Source organism: Callospermophilus lateralis, chromosome 12, assembly GCF_048772815.1.
Source record: "Callospermophilus lateralis isolate mCalLat2 chromosome 12, mCalLat2.hap1, whole genome shotgun sequence".
NCBI lineage: Eukaryota > Metazoa > Chordata > Mammalia > Rodentia > Sciuridae > Callospermophilus > Callospermophilus lateralis.
Window position 1 is genome coordinate 49589256 of NC_135316.1, and position 15458 is coordinate 49604713.

Below are 15458 nucleotides of genomic sequence, written 5' to 3' on the forward strand. Positions count from 1 at the left end.
CCAATCAATGAATTAATCTCCTGATGGGGATTAACCAAGTGGTATTGAAGTAGTAGGGTGGAGCTGGAGGAGGTGGGAATTGGGGGCTTGGCTTTACGGTATATATTTGTATCTGGCAAGTGGAGAACTCTCTCTCTACTTCCTGGTTATCAAGTGAGCTGCTGCCCTCTCCATACTCTACTGCAATAATGATCAGCCTCACCTTGAGCCTGCAGGAATGGAGCCAGTTGCCCATGGACAAAGACCTCTGAAACCATGAGCTTTCAAATTAACTTTTCTTCTCCTAAAATTGTTCTTCTCAGATCCTTATTCACAGCAGCAAAAAAAAAAAAAAAAAAAAAAAGCTGAATAAAACAGGGTATGCATTCTGTCTTTCTTGAGAAGGGCTCACTCTCTACTTCCTGGTGCCATGTCCTGAGTCACTTTCTGCCATGATGTCCTGCCTTAACTTGGGTCCTGAGTAAAGGAATCCTCCATCTATCAACTGAGACTTCTGAAACCATGAGACTTGAAATGAACTTTTTCTCCTCCAATTGTTCTTGTCAGTTCTTTTGGTTACAGCAGTGGAAATGTTACCTAAAACAATATACAATGAGGAAAATGAATGGATTTGAAGGTAAAAGAAAGTCAATTTTATGCTGAATGTCTTGAATGGAGTAGACAGTTTTATTTTTTAATAAACATGAGCACAATTTCCATTTTAAAATGTAAATTTTATAAGTACTATGAAAGAGGTTCTGGAGGAAAAAAATAGTAATAAAGAAGAAAATTAGAATATCTGGCATATTTTAGATGCCTGATGGAATTGGCTGAATGGAAGAACAAATCACACTAACGTACTGGCTATATGAAAAGAATATCATTGTATTCAGTAGAGTGCAATGTAACCAGAAAACTACAAAACAAGTGATCAACAATATACATACTATCACTAGGGGTTGTAATCAAGGCAGTCTGGGGAGAAGGTATGAATGATGGATCCAGACAAATTTCTACCAGGTGTTTCTCCTAAGACAGAAAGAAGATGTAGGATGAGGCAGGCAAACCTACTGCTAGGAGAGGAAAGCACTGGAAGTGAACAAGGGAACTCTTACATTCCCCTTCATATGACTAATCTTTAGACATGCTTCTTCCTGACTGTGAACTCCTCACCCACTTTTCTTAGAGTATTTGCTTTAGAAAACTGAAGTCATAAATTATTTCTGTGACAGTTTAAGATGTGAATCTGCTATAGCACAGGACTGTCTTTCTGGAGGATCTTGGGACCTTCGAAATGCAATCATAAAAGATTGAGAGTCCCTGTTTCCCAAGCTCTGTGGAAGGGTAGGATCCCAAACTTGAAAAGTATCAATTAGCAAACAAGGATGGTCTAATTACATTGACCATCCTGCCCACCAACTTCTTCTAGTACTTTTTCATGAGTTAACCTTAATATTTAAAGATTTTTCCTGCCTTTAGTTTCAAAAGAGTTGACTTGAATTTCTCTCCCTGTTTTAGTCAGCATTTTTTGTCACTGTGTCCAAAATACCAAACAAAAACAGCTTAGAAGAAAACAGTTTATTCAGGGCTTACTATTAAAGAGGTTTCAGCCCATAGAAGGCTGACTTCATTGCTTTGGGCCCAAGGTGAGGCAGAGTATCAAGGAGGAGGGACCCGGTGGAGGAAAGCTTCTGAGCCCATGGTAGGGTCAGGAAGCAGAGAGGAAGAGAAAGAGAAAGGACCACAAGAACAACCTGTGGCCTACACAGCCCCAGTGATCCACCTCTTCTGGGCACGCTTCCACCTGCCTACAGTTATCACTCAATTAATCTAATTAAACTAGGGAGAATTAATTAGATTATAGCTCTCACAATCTAGGTATTTCACCTCTGAATATTTCTGCATTAACAGGAGTTTTGGGAAACACCTCAGTTTATAACAGTACACATTATAACAGTCCCTTACAGTCTCTTCTCTCACACCAATATTTTTCATTTTCCTCCAATTTTACTTGCATTCATTTGTGTGTGTATAATTAGTTTTTTGAAGTATATTTATTTATCTACCAAACTGAAGATACAAAACAGTTTCATGAGCACAAGAATCCCATTTTTATAATCACAGCAACTTGCTATTCCACATTTCTTTTCTGTCCTGCAAAGTTATTGATCTTTGACAATCACTGATTTCAATTTCTATTCTTTTGTCTTTTAAAACATTTTATATAAATAGATTAAACAAGTATGCAAACTTCTGGGATTGGCCCTTCTGCCTCATCAGGATTCTCTGGAGATTCATCTAGATATATATATGGATCAAGAGTTTATTCCTTTTTATTGTGGAATAGTATTCCATGGTATGGATGTACCATAGTCTTTTTAACCATTTATTCATTATAAAAAGCCTCTAGATAGTTTCCATGTTTTAGATACTCTGAATAGGACCAGGAAAGGCAAGCCTGCTGCTAGGTTTCATTTCTCATTAGATAAATGTCTAGGAGTGCAATTTTTGGATCATATATTAGTTACATAGATTTTTGAACAAATAACCAAAATACTTTCTTAAAATGACTGTACCATTTTTACATATCCATCAGTAATGCATGAGTGGTCCAATTTTTCTGCATCCTAGCCAGTATTCATTGTTTACACAACATCTCATTTAGCCATTGTGATAGGTGTTTAGTGACATGTCATGGTGGATTTTACATCTCCTGATGCTAGATAATGTCTAACATCTTTTCATGTGCTTATTTGCCATCTGGTTTCCTCTTCATTGAAATGCCTGTTCATGTGTGGAAGTTTTCAAGACTAGACAATTTAGACTGCTGCAGAAAACTGTAAGGCAAAAAAAAAAAAAAAAAAAAAAAAAGGTAGTTCATGCTAGAAAATGGTTAGTAGGATGAAAAAAAGATCAAATAAAGTGATTTTTTAAAGATTAGATATTTGGAGGTAAGAATATGAAGTCGAGTAAATTCATTACTCAGGGTTTCTGACCATCTCTTGTAAATTGAATAAACAGTTCAATTGTTTGAAGAGAAAGTACAAGGAAGAGAAAAATCAACATTTTTTAAAAGAGGTCTGAAGTAGCTTTAGATATATGTGAGATTATTTTTTTAAAATTTTAATCAAGGGCTCTAAACATCACTTGGATATGTAATTACATCTGTTCATTTGGTTTGGACATTCAGCATGTCAGTGAAGTATGATAACTTGAGATTGGTTGAACATTTTCTGAAAAGATGATTTGAGATGGAAAAATAAATGACTGCACTCCTAGACATTTAAACACAAAAATTAAATATTCCATATGGAAGTATTTGAAAACATATTGTAAAATAAATTCTTCCATCTCAATCTCTATTCCAGCCAAGGAATAGATATTGCTACCTAATATTCTTATCAGTATATAGTCTGTGTTTTTATGTGGATTAGTACATAACTACACAACTCTTATTTAAACATAAACACTCATATACACAAACATGAATCATATTGCCATGCATAAAATCATATATAAAATGAGCAGAATTTATTTAGAAATTCATCACCATATTTAAAATTAGAATTCTTTGGATGTACTTTTACCTATATATTTAAAATGATTTTATGCAAAATCTGGATAAGTTAGTGTTTTCTGCATAAGAAAAGTGGGGCACCACACATTTTTTGTGTGTGTGTGCATGTTTACTGTATAAGAGTATCCATGTTTATGTTACTAAACTGGGGGAAAATAATCTGAAGGTAAAAATATCAAAGTTTGTAAAAGCCAAATAAATATTCCTATAGGTGAATGTTTGTTACAAAACCTGCTAGATAAAGGTTCAGTTGAGGTTAACTTGATAAAACCAAGTAAACGATTGTGCTCAGGAGAAGCTAGGTTAGGCTTAAAGGTTAATGGCTTCTTGCATAAGTGTGCACTCTATATTTACATAGATATCAATCCCCTTTATGAAGAATTATTCCAATGAAACTAGCAATTTCTAGTCACCAGTTTCCAAGCCTAGTCTTAGGATATAAAGGATGGCAGAGAATCATAGATAATGTTCACACCAGATTGTCTGCTTTGATGTTGGTAACTGATCATTTTATGTGTTCAATATACTTCAAGGCACAAACAAAACTGACGAAGTTCTAAAAAAATTGAAAGGTTAAAAACTACAAAATATTGACTACAACTTCACTGGAGTGGGTATGGGGCTTTAAAAGAAGAAAGCATAATGAAAAAATGAAAAACTTTAAAGGCTAGAGTGTTTCCTATAGTACAGATTATTTTAAATCTGTTACTTTTAAAATATTGGTTACTAATTTTATGTATATGATTATTGAGTAATGTACATGTTTATTTAAACATAAGCAAAATAAAGGTGTGCAAGACACAAATTAGAGGAAAATAATTAGAAAGCTCAGAATACTACCATCCACTTTTTTTAATTTGATAAACAATTTTTTTTAAATTTGTCACATAATATCACTCCCATTACAATGCAAAACTTTTGTATATGTTATATAGTAAAGGGTTTAGAGATTTTATTTTTCATAAAGCAATTCACAGCAAATATTTAAACAATTTTCATTGACAGGTTGTTCAAGTTTGGTTTATATTTTTCTCAATGTGTAGATTCTCTGACAAGTGGATTTTTCTAAAAATGTTAAGCTCTTCAGTACTCGTGATTTTAGTTACACAAGCCCACCCCCAATGAAAAGTTCAGCTAATGACTTTAGAATGGGTCTCCTTATTTGCATGACGATATTGATATGCCAGGTATTTCTTGGATCCTGATCTGTCAGTCAAACCCTTTATCTTGAATATAATATCTAACTTCCAGAGTATAGAAAGCTGTCCATTTATCTAAGACAGTCCCAGGCAGGCAGGCATATGCTGTCTTGGACTACATTCTTTCCTTAATATATAACCCATGTCTCTTGAATTGTCAGGTAATTTGAAAGGAAAAGTATCACTGTACATCTTTCTCATTCAAATTACATTGTCCATCTTCTTTCTCCTATCCTGTACTTTTCCTGTGTCTCTGGGAACTCTCTCAGCATATAAAATTAACTAGGCAAAAAATAGGAAAGTAACCTATATCAGTTATTGAAATATGAACCTAAATTCTCAGTCCAATTCCTTTTCATAGTCTGGCATATTATAAGAGTACACAACCAATTTAACTATCCTGAGAGCTGGGGATTTATAAAGAGAATGCTCATTTTGTAAAAATGCTCCAATTTTAAAATCAGGGAAGCAGAGGGTAGAGCAGAAAGAAAGGTTTTGCTTTGGTTGTTAAAGAAGCAGAGTCGCAATTCTTTAGAGATGGGAGCATACTGACTTAGGGCACAGGCATCTGTTTGCAGTGGCATGGGAAAAAGCTCCCAGAAAAGCCAGTTTAGAGTGTACTATTTTATTATGAAGTGTGCAATCGTAAATGCATTGTGAACAAAGCTTGACATGTGTGTTTGTATGCGCAACAAACATGCACATTTTTGCAAAGAGGTTTGGTGATTAGGAAGATCATCAAGAGAAGGCACTGAGTTGACCTGTCGGGGAAGCAAGATTGAAATAGAAAGTGGAAATCATTTATAATCCCCTCTTTATAAATATTTTTCTCCTGTAGTTCTAAATATTTTTATTTGTTTCTAAATATAACTTAGAGGATACAAAGTCTTTATTTGAAATGTATGTATGTCGGGGAAGGCAGGACATCGTCATTGCTTATGTAAGATGATGAATTAAAAGTCTTCTAAAGTGCTACTGGTCTAGAAAATAGTTTTTAGAAATAAGACATTCTAATTTTTTGTGACTATTATTGAAAGTATTAGTGGTTTTTGTTTGCTTTTAGAATTTGCAATGAAAATGATTTTCAAGCAGTCCACATTATATATGAAAAGTTCCCTACATTTTTTTTCATTAAATTGATCAAGCTCAGAGAATATTTACAAGTGAGCATTCAACTAATTTATAAAAATGGCATAATATGTACAATAAAGGGACATTTATTTGCCATTCTTATATATGTGCTAATTTTCTGTAAAGTACTACTATTTTACTAAAGACCCACATAATTTACACATTCTATCACACTCTTTAAAGAAAATTCTAGATAGTGGGATATATTTATTTTAAAATGACAATATATTTTTTTAAATGTGGTATTTTTCAGAGACAACTACAGTCAGCCAACACACTGAAGAAAGAAAGAAAGAAAAGAAATTGAACCTTGAAATCTATGGAAAGAGCAACAATGAGCTCTAGTGGCAAGATGTTATAATGTCAAGCACGGGTGAAATTCAGCAGCAAGAGGCAGTTTTCCCTTCATAAGTTCAGTAAAGATTTCTCAGTCCTCAAAATGAAGATTAATTGGTAAAAATACATAATCCTCTAAATCAGAATCTCATTAACTTCTACACAATATTAACTACCTGGGTAGCATATCCATAATTTATATATTGCATATAATTTATCTATTATACTTTTTGCAAAACCACACCGACCTGATTATTCTATTAACAATATAGTTTACATATGAGATGCCATAACTTATACAGCATCTCATCCAGTCATTCTGAAGTTAAGCTTGGATTTTAAAAGACCATTGATTTATGTGCTAGGCATGTGATAATATATGTCTACTATCTCATCCCTCTGCTCTACCATCTGCTTTCTTTCACACACAAGCAAAATTTTGAAAAGAAAAAAATGCTTCTTTTCTCTAAATCTGACAAAACTCTATTTTAATTTCTTAATTCATGTCAGTGGCAATGTTCAAATATAACTCAATAAACCATATTACCAGTTTAAAGAAGGTTGAGTTTTTATCTGTTCTTATGATTTGGAACAGAAAGGTTTTATTTGTTTATTTTTATTGCTCTCCATTTATGCTAAGATAATTTTAATTTCTGCTACATAATCATAGCAGCAACTAACATTTGTACCCTAATGTAGAATTATCAAACTCTTTATTCATGGAATACTTATTAAGTAACCAAAATGCCCTTTAGATTTTAGAAGATGTTTATTCAAGGGATTTATTGAATTTTCTCTGAATAACAAGGCTCCTTTCATTAACACTATTATCTTTACTTTCCTAAGGAGAATCCTGAAGTTTAGAGAGGTTAAGTGAAACACTGCACTCTTAAGCTTCAGATCAAGGATTTAAATTCAGATAGTCTGTCTTCAAATTCTGGGTTCTCTTTCTATCTCATCCCCCTGCTACTGTGTCAATTTCTTTTTGGGGCCATTCATCATAACTGATATAAAAGTACTACTGCCAAATATATTTTATATTGCATCAAACTTTGGAATTTATAAACTGTTCTCACATATATGATTTAATTTTTTTTGAGAATGATTCCTCGAAGTAAGGGTGGAATGTTTATATCGCTCCTAACATTTTCATTGTGAATTGTCTATTATGCTTCAAGGACTTTTGAATAACAGCAGAGAATATATGTGCTAGTTAGCTAGATTTAGTCATAGTACAATGCAATATATACTTCAAAACTTCATGTTTTACATGGTAAATATATATTATTTATTAATTTAAAAAACTAAATTTTTCAAGAGCTTAAAAATTAAATGGATTTGATCTTAATTAACACATAACAAAACATTAGAAGCATGCATATTTTTGTGACCTTGAAAGGGAACATACCTACATGCCTACTTAAACTAGACAAAAGGAGCAGGAGTTGGGATGGTTTAACTCAGGTATAATATTTTGCTCACATTTCTTTACAACTCTTCCAATTGCAAGTCTAAATTAGTCAGGAATTTTGATCAGATTCGAATGGAAGGGGTTTTGAATGTGGGCAGTTCTGCCATATGGGATAACAGCATGGGGCACATGACAAGCACTTCCCACTGGACAAGAGTGTAGAGAGCTGTTTAATACCTGCTAAATACATCAATTAAAAATCCTTACCACTTGTAAAAAAATGCCATTTAAGAATCACGTTATTTCGCAGCTGTTACATTACTTTCCCTGCAGAATTATAGAACTACAAATCCCACTTCAGTCACGTCTTGAGAGATTACCTGTCATGTTTTACCCAACAGCCATATTGTATCTCAAAAAACCTTCTGGGCCAAATTTGTACACAAGCCTCAAGTTAGCTTCTAAGTCAACAGACTTAAATAATTTTGCATAGCCAAATTTTGTATAAAATTAAAAATACACAATGAGGAAGAACAGTTGAGTGTAGAGCTCAAACATCATGATAACTTGAAATGATTCAAGGGCTTCAAAAGTTTCATTCTCACATACCAGTCTAAATTCTTACTTTAAAGCTTTCATTTGAAAGTAAGTGAGCCATTGCATTGACAAAATGTAGGAATGACATTGTAAACTCCTCAAAGAAAGATAATTTAGGTGGAATTGATTTCTGATCACTAGCTTTATTTTCCTTGTTCCACATCAAACAGCTCTGAGCAAGCGCTGTGTGCAGATGCTGTGCTGTGGCAGAGGTAGCCTGGTGTGCCTTCCTTTCACTTGACAGGTAGCTCACTGAGAAAGAGACCCCAGTAGGGAAGAAGAGCCAAGCTGCAACACTGATGACTTTGCATGAAAATTTTAAACTTTTTTCTATTAAATATTCTAAAGAAACTTAGATGAATTACATTTCCACAACTTTACAAATCCATGGATTGTTAGGTGTAATTTACATAAATTTATTTATGCATTTTCATTCTGAAAATACTCTAGTCATCATTCTATCAACATTATTTCTTGTTTATTTGCTTTCATTTTTATTTTTTGGTACCGGGGATTGAATTCAGGGGCACTCAGCCACTGAGCTACAACCCCAGCCCTATTTCGTATTTTATTTAGAGACAAGGTCTCACTGAGTTGCTTAATACCTCACTTTTGCTGAGGCTGGCTTTGAACTCAAGATCCTCCTGCCTTAGCCTCCTGAGCTGCTGGGATTATAGGCATGTGCTACTACACTGACAACAGTATTTTGTAATATGCTTTTTCTAATCTCTGAAGGATCATTTAAGTGACAATATAAATTTCAGGACAAGAAAATAGGTGTAATTCATTGTTTACAGCAGGGTACAATTGGTTATCATATCATTAGGAATTAGTTTCTCCCTCTCTGATTCTCTCTCTCTCTCTGTTGCATTAATTCTCTATTTTATTCTTTACTTCTTATATTAGAACCTTTAGGATACCTAAAATTCATTACATTCACTTAGTTATTTTTGTTCCTCAGATTTCAAATTATTTTTATATTTTATTAATTGTAAAGATCATTAACATTAGAGATGGTCATGTATTACTTCTGTGCTGTGAAACTTTAGTTTCTTCATGAGCTTTTACAGTGATATCTTATAATTTTTTTTTGAACTACCACTGTTAGAGAGAGAGGCTATGAGCTTCAAAAGCTCGTCAAAATTTTTATTCCTTATTTTTTACATCAGACACCTGTACTTATGTTTCTATTAAAAATGCTTCTGCCTAACAAACAAAGAAACACAATATTTCAAGAGCCAAATTTATTTAGTGTAACTGAATATTTTGGTAATACATTTAAATGAAGACCCATTTTCAGATATATTACTAATATTTCTGACTGGACAATAGCATCATATCATTCTATCACAATATTTTTAAAATTGTACAAAACATACTGGAATAAATTGTCAGAAAAATGTAATATCCAAAGTTCTATTTAGATAGTAACATAGGTAAGATAATTATTCAACAAGTTTGCATTCCTTACATCCTGCCAAAAAATCAATTTATTCACAGAAAATAAAATCAATTTGTTAAGAAGACATAGTTGCTCTGTGCTGACCAGAGTACTCCTTGGCTGCCGCAGTGTGGTTGGGCACAAATCACGAGCCACTGAAGCAGGAACAAACTTTATTTTTAAACTGCAAGAAAAAACCTCACACAAGCTCCTGGGGAATTCTCCAGAATGCCACGAGGCTGGTGCAGGAACCCGGCAGCCCGAAATATCTCCTCCGGAAAACCCTCCTCCTGCACTTCCTCAACCAATGGGAACTCTCTCTCGGGGAATCCCTGGAAATCCACACAGGAGCTCCAAAGTAGTGTGAGAACTCAAAAGTAGCCACAGAGGCGGATAGTAATGCCTCGCCTGTCAATCAATACTGTTGGCAAAATGCCAGGGGCCATACAGACTACTTGGCTAACACAATATTTTAATCAGAAAGGTGCTAGATATAGCCATGTTTGCACGCTGATTTATTTTGAATAATGAGGATGAATTTCTTTAACTTTTTCCATAGCAATAAGTGAAGTAATATACATTTTCCCCCATTGGAACTTTTCAAGATGTTTTAAGATGTGTTAGAGTTTGTAAACAAGTCTGGATGGCGCCTGGCAAAATGCCAGAGGGAGTGGTTTGTGAAGTAACAAAAGCGAGCCATTAAGTGTGGAGATTCCTTATTGGTTGACTGCTGTATATATTTTATGCTAATTAAGATAAGCTATGGGGAATGTATAAATACCACTCCTGTCCTACAATAAACGGCTTCCACTCCTGCTGTATCAATCTACACAAGTTGTTCCTCACCCCCTAGTTAGTTTGCTGCAGCCGGACTGTGGCAAAGATGTACCCATAAGTTAGGTGATTTTAAAGGAGGTAACTTCAAATTTTTTTTTGAACTCTCCACTCTGCTAGAGACTCTATGGCAGTTGGTCCCATCAACAAGATAACACTAGTTCATTGTCCCATAGCATTTAATATCAAATAAAGAACAAACTTACATACCACCTTATAACTCATAGTAAAGAACAATAATTAAAAAATAGTGTATTTTCTGTAGTTTGAATTTTGATTATATCTATCTATGATATGTTTTTGCAGATCTTAAGACTCTTCTTTAAGTATATATAGACAAAAGTCCTGAGGCACTGTACTATTAATAATTCCTTAGTATGGACTATGTAAGTAGTGACATATCGAGCAATAAAAATCTGGTAATTCATGTTAATTGATATCCTTTAACAAGCTTCTCCAGGGCATCTTTAGGGTTTGTACCATCTTTCAGTCAGACTATTTGCTTGAGGGCATTGAGATTTAATAATAAAATTTGAATATGTATGTTCAAGTGAGATCAATGAAGACCCATTTTCAGGAAAAACAGTATCAATTTCATTTACTGAGAATTAAAAGCACAGATTTACACTTAGAGAATTGGGTTTTTTAAATTGAACTGGGAACACGTTTTTTAAAGAGGTTGTTTCTATGATCAAAATGAACTATTTGGGGAATTATTCTACAAACTTAGGAAATTTCAATAGCAAACAGGGAGCTTAATGTCAGGTTATTCTGAATAACCCTACCACTTTTCAAGACCATTGGAATTTACATCATTAATTTAAGATGAGATAGAGTTTCTTCCCCAAGAGTTGAGGTAACCAGTTCTTGGATTGATGCATTGAGTTCATCAAGGTAACTGAAATTGTTATCTAAAAGAACTATTGGTTTCACTCTAACAGAAATTCCACAGCTAATTTTTATCATGTTAAAATTTTAAAATTGCTTTATCTCCTCAAGTATATTATATGCCAATCATCAGTTTCACACTAAATTTGTCTTTTGCATTTTAAGAAGTGGCCTGTTCTGAAATCCTATGCACTTACCAATGTTATCTGCTAGGCCTGGAGGGGTGGGTCATAGACGACTCCTATGTAACTCCCAGGGAAGTCGACCCAGTGCCATCTGAGAATGTCAGTAGCAGATGGCTCATGGAGTCTGCATGAGCTAATGCTCCCTCAGGCTTTGAGACAGGTGTCTGGTGATAAGTACTGAACAAAAACAACAACAAAAATAATCCACAAAAATAATCCACACTTCATGCATAACGCCACAATAAACATTTAAGCTTAGAAAAAGAATTTTTCAAATAGAATTATGTTCAGTTTATGCTAAAGGTCATGGTAAATATTTGCTTCCTTTTAAAGAAAAAGACAAACATAACTAGTGCATGATATTGTGATTCTTGATAATATCAGTATTTTTACCCTTGAAGAGTGAACAGATGTCCTGCAGATGTCATTGTTCCTTAGTAGAGAGTACAAGTTGATATCCCACTGTTGGCTCTAGAAAAGAGTTGAATAAAACTAAATGGAATAGTAAGCAAAGGACTTGACTAATTTTTATCATTAATGAGTTATTTGTGTCAGTGCCATTTATTTAACCTATATTTTTCTTGACTTTCTTGTTAGTAAGTAAAATGGACACTTTGTCTCTCTGGGGAAAAAATATTAACAAAAAGGCATGTGGAAACAGAAAAGTACTTAGCAGATAAAAAGTAATCAGCAAATGTTATTTTGGGTTGGCTTCAATAATATTCTTTTATAGTTCTAAAATTTTTGAAATGGTATTCAATATAAAGAAATAATTATTCCTACAATACTTTTTATTTTATAAAAGATATGACTTTATAATATTTTAAGTATGTAATATTTATAAATTTACATATTAATTTCATATTAAAAACATTAAAGCTAGACAAATGGAATTCAAACAAGCAGGAATTGATAAAAGAGAATAGTATATAGATAGGAGTGCTTTAAGACACTGGACATCCTTGGAGTAGTGTCACATGTTTGATGCCCTTAGAAATCAAAAAAAGAGAGAAAAAATATTTTAAAATACTGTTTATAAAAAGTAAAACAAAAGTAATGCTGGGACAATTTTGTAAATACCAGAGTATTTATTTAAAAGTCCATGAAAACATTTCTATAATAAATGCAATAAAGAATTTGGGTGACTCTTCTCAGATCATCTCTAATGTAAGCAGTTATTAAAGGCTATTCATTCAGGATCTAAAACACTGCAATTTGTGTCTATTTCTCCAAAGTCACTATCTATTGAGAATATGTCATGTGTAAGCACTATGCAATCTCTTATGATAACAATGGTAAATGAAAAGACATTTCTATCCTTATGATGTTCAAAAATTTTCAAAGTGAGATGTAATTTTGCACTCAAGTAAATAATTACAATTTTTTTGTGCTTTGAATTTGAGAATCACCATTGGAAAAAATAAAACTAAAGTTATTTGTTTTGAAGGTTTTTGGTGGCTCCTCTACATAGAATGGTTTAAGTCCACACAACTGAGTGAAATTTAACGTGAGATCCACATCATTATTATAATCAGTCATGATAAATTAAGAAGAAACAGTCAATGTTCAAAGGAACACAAAAATGATATGGTTATGTTCAAGGGAGAAAGCTGACCAATGTGTGTAGACTATCAAATGGAGGCGGAGAGTCAGTGTAAGATGAATCTGAGGTGGATGGAAATCAGTTAATGCAAAGCCATACAGGCCACATTTACATTTTTAATTACATTTTAATTTGCAATGAGGATTTACTATAGATCTTTCAGAATAAAAGTGATATGACAAGGGTTTGATTTGATAAAAATTTAGAAATCAAAATATAGAATTAAAGCTACATTGAATATTTTTACTCAATTACTCTATATATACTATTTTATACAACTTAATTTTAGTTGAGAATTAGAAGGCATATTACATTTATAACATGACATATATTTGGAGAGTGGGCATATTTTTCTTGGTGAATAAAATTTATTTTCAATTCATAAATTGTAATTGGTTGCAGGTGCAAGAGACAAATCATGAGTCTATATCAAATGTCAATAGTATCCTCTGTGATGGTAAGCCAGAGGGATATCACAATCTTCACAAAAGAGGTGTTTAATAAATAAATATTTATAATTCTCTGTACTAGCACAAAATATTCTAGGAATTATCCTTATACAGATAAGCCCAAGGTCATTTTATACCCCCTTTCATAAGTCATGAAAAATCTAAGATTTCACCGCTTTTACTCAAATTTGATAGACATTTTTCTTTTTTATTAATTAGTCTATTAATTTTTTAGGACTCACATAATTGTTTTATAAAAATAGGCTACCTGGACTTTTAAGTTCATCCATGCGTCTGTTCATCCTTTCTCTTTTGTTCTTTCCTTTTTTGGTACTGGGTATTGAACCCATAGTGCTTTACCAGTGAGCTTCATCCCCAGACCTCTCTTTTGAGACAGGTTCTCACAAGTTGTTTCGGGCCTTGGTAATTTGCTGAAGCTGGCCTCAAACTTGTGATCCTCCTGCCTCAACTTCCTGAGTGACAGAGATTACAGGCAAGTACCACCATGCCTAACTTGTGTACTTTCTTTTGGAATTTGGTGAATAGCAATAATAATGATCAGTGAGTCTAATAAAATTATTATGAAGTATATGCTCAATTCTCTAGTTGTTACTATAGTAGATGTAATAAAGTGCAATGAGCTTTTCATGGGTGTTTATAGTAGATCATCATCAATAAAAGAAAACTTGGTCTCTTTCTACATAGTTAGCACATCATTTATGTGAATATTCTCATGATGTACACAATATATTACCTAGTTATTCCTGCTTTGAACAGTGTTCACATTAAAAACATTGTTTTTAATATCTATGATGTTCTATGAAACAATATAATTGAATATATTCCCCCTCATTGAAAATTTAAATTTCTTAATGTCATCTGTCTCTTGCCAAACGGCCTCACTAATTTTACCTCAAATAAATTTCTATTCTTTATTTACAATTCAGCATGGTAGGCCTTTTTCATTCATCTCTTTCCTTCCTTCCTTTCTTTTTTGTCAAAGCCATGTTGTTTATTTTAGTCATGTGTCTCTGATTGGAATGTTACTTCCTTATGAAGATTTTTTGCTAACAAACCTCCAGCCCTATTACTCTCCTTTATGGGTCCCAACATATGATCTAATGTCACTGAGTTAATTTTATTTATGTATTGTCTTTATCATTGGATGTGTGCCTCCTTTTCTACTCCTGTTCTGCAAATGTAGTACAGGAGAGACTACAGATAACTCTAAATTGCAGGTTCTGGAACGGTGCCCAGTTCTTGACAGATATTAAGTACATTTTGCTGAATGAAGGGTATTATAATTTGAAACAGAGTTCCAATAATCCAAGTTCATTATTCTTTACTTTTTTCTCTTATATAAAGAAAAGGGCCTGAGTGACCTAACTTGGATATATTAGGTCCTATACACTAAAAGCTGTTTATTGCCTTAATTTAGAATGAAAATTGCTTAACCTTTTAACCTAGAAAGCAAATTGAGTAATGTCTAAATCTGTACCAGATCCCTATTTAACTATTTTTAAACACTGTATATGCTTAAATACTAGATTGGAGATCACAAGACTTGTTCATCTTTTAATAAATATTTCACTGATACATTCTTTCTTAAAAACTCTTCATCCATATTGACAACAAATTATATTTTGAGAAACACTGAAGGGGTACAGGATGAGCAGACTTTTATCAAACAGCAACTGTTAATCTAAAAAAAAAAAGCAATGTAAACAAAATTTAATGAAAGCATAGCATATGTAAGTATGCCTGTAGGTCTATCTTGATTACAACCAACTTTCTTCCCAAATCAAACTCCAAATAAATGTAGAGAATC